Here is a 2831-nt window from a genome sequence, read left to right on the forward strand (position 1 = left end):
TTTCTATGATTCTCTATTATTCCTCATTCTCTATGAACTAATTGTGCATATAGAAAAATCATTAGATCCCATTATTATCTATTTATCTATACTAGTCAACCAACTATATTCTCAATAATTTAAAGTATCAAAATCTTTCAATGTAGTTCTTTAGTCTACTTAGAAAAAGAAAATTGACTAACCATCAGGAGTTCTAATCATTCCGACATATATCTATGTTGTCATCATCTGCACTAAAATGACTCACAAAATTTCCATTACGATTAGACCATCCTTATACCCCATATACAAACTTAGAATGAAAACACTTTTATCTTAACAACAATTAATCCAACAAGTTCGAACAAAGATCACACCACAAAAGCAAACAAATATCACATAACAAAAGCAATCATAGATGACACAACAAAAGCATCATGAACCTATTCCCCAAAGACTCCCGAAAGACTCGACCAGCTCTGATACCACTAATTGTAACACCCCCTTTTCAGGGACTGAAAAGAAGAGCGTCACAGTTCTCTACCCAAATTTAAATGCTTAAATACAAGCAAATAAAATTATGCTGGTTTATTTTTTTGTAAAGGAAAAGTAATAAGTGAGAAATGTTCTCGAATATAAGTACTATTATTTTTATTTAAGAAAGTTTTCAAAATTCTCTTTATATAAATTTAAAGTAAGCCCATAAATAATATGCATCACTTATATCAAACAATCATCTAGTAATTTTGCTCAAAGGATTTTCAAATATAAAACATTTTCATTTCACATAATTATCTTACAATTTTTCAATATGAAATAATAAAAGATAAATTCCTACAAAAGACTCTAACCCACAAATGATCATAAGCTGGTCAAACACTAAAGATACATGTCACCTAGAGAGTACTCCAATAACGTCATCAATACATATCAAAGAGATCTTTCTCTTCGGACTCCAAAAATAAACTAGATCACTAATCAACACTAACGGTCCTTGTATTATAATTAATGTCTCTCACAATCACGTTTTCCTTTTCTCAATGAACTTCAACTTGAGGCCTTAGAATCCTGCACTAACTGTTGTAAGGGGTGAATCACTCGTACACAAGTTACCATCGTGATGATGTCACAAGGCTACAGATAATATTATACAAGTATATACATTTATTTAATAGTATATATACATACCTAAGTATCTAATCATGTATTTAGTTAAATAGAATCAAGTAGTCAAATAGTCACATATAGTCAAATAATCACAAAGTGAATTACACAAACATTATATCATCATCACTAATCAACAATTAGTCAGACAAGGAAAATCAAATATATCAATCGCCAAATATATCAATCATCAAATATATCAAAACATCGAAATTGAATCATTTAAAATGTATATAAAATCTAATCCTAATTCTTCAATCGAAGTTAGTCTTCTAATTTGGTTAGTATTATCTTTATTCAACCTACTCCATGGAGACCTCTAGTATGAGCGTAAGGCCGTTTCAACTGTCATAACATGGTCGTTTGCAAATCAACATATATCAAATATGTCTCAACCATTCTGGCCCGAGCGCTACACCTTATTATAGATAGTCCTGCACAGTCAGGTTTCACCACGTCGGGTTATATGATTTCCTCCAGTCAGAGTGGCTATCTCTGACTATTAGTAGGAGTTCAAAACGCCGGTGATCCCCATTAGGTCTTGAGGCGACCCAGCCGAACCTATCCTCAGTCTTACATACATTATAGTACTGTAAGAAACACCCTGTTTTGCTCTTCACCTATCAAAGGTGATTAATTATTTAACTTTTCAACTTAAATTTTCTTTGTCAATATCAACTTGACATATTAATCCTCAAAACTCACCATACAACTTATGAGATCACCTCAAACTTTCACCATAAACACTCAATCACATGAACATTTTCAAATCATATATTGCAGAATATTTATTCACGCATATAATCAAACTAAAATCAATCACTCATCATTTAACATTTTGCATATACCTTAATGAATATAAATTACTATATAAAGTACACAACACCCCTAGTTATAACTAATAATATATATATATATATATATATATACAAGTAACACATTTCTTGTGCTCATCGAAACTTATTATTAGCGATTCCCCTTACCTCAGAGCTTTCCAAAATAACTTGAACGATCACCTTCTTCTATGATACCTTAATTGAATTTCCTAGCTTTGTGTGAGTTGTGAGAGTGATAATTGTGTGGGTTTGATAAAAGGTTAATGTTCTATTTATAGGTTCATGCTTCTACCTCTCCATGGTAAATATTAGATCCACGTTTTCACTTTCATTTTGTGAGGAACAAAGGGGCCACATTGATTTCATAGGTGTAGTTCTTATCATAAAATTAAATGCATGCTTATCTCTTAATTACTCTTATTTTAATCGTTCATTTTATTTTATTTTTCATTTTTATTTTTAATAGAAATGATAAAATTAAGGTCATTATCCAAACCTACATATTTTTGTGATCTCAAAAATATTTTTCTTAAATTCATAGTCTAGAGAAAATATTAATTAGCAGCCTACACAAGATAAATATACTATCAAAGCACACATAAAATAATTCGGGAATAAACTATTTATTTCCGACATATTTTTATAAACTATTTATTTTTAACGGTGTATACTTTTACACTCTCAGTTCTAAAATTTCAACCATAGCTTACATTAAATTAATAGATTAGATCTGTAGGTTTTCTTTATCTAAAGTTCATTTCCAAGAAAATAATTATTTAAACATTCTCACACTTTAGACACGTAACTAGGGCTAACATGATATTGTATACTCTTTAAATAAATTATTTTTAC

At 29.9% G+C, this 2831-nt stretch overlaps 1 long non-coding RNA gene across 1 annotated transcript; it reads right to left on the reverse strand.

Moving 5' to 3' along the window:
* Positions 1 to 737: 737 nt before the first annotated feature.
* Positions 738 to 2213, reverse strand: LOC123911239. Its single transcript, XR_006810409.1, has 2 exons — positions 2127 to 2213; positions 738 to 1056 (listed from the first exon to the last, which is right to left on the reverse strand). It is a non-coding gene; the product is annotated as an uncharacterized LOC123911239 (long non-coding RNA).
* Positions 2214 to 2831: the final 618 nt, after the last annotated feature.

The sequence above is a fragment of the Trifolium pratense genome, linkage group LG2 (assembly GCF_020283565.1).
Source record: "Trifolium pratense cultivar HEN17-A07 linkage group LG2, ARS_RC_1.1, whole genome shotgun sequence".
Taxonomy (NCBI): Eukaryota; Viridiplantae; Streptophyta; class Magnoliopsida; order Fabales; family Fabaceae; genus Trifolium; species Trifolium pratense.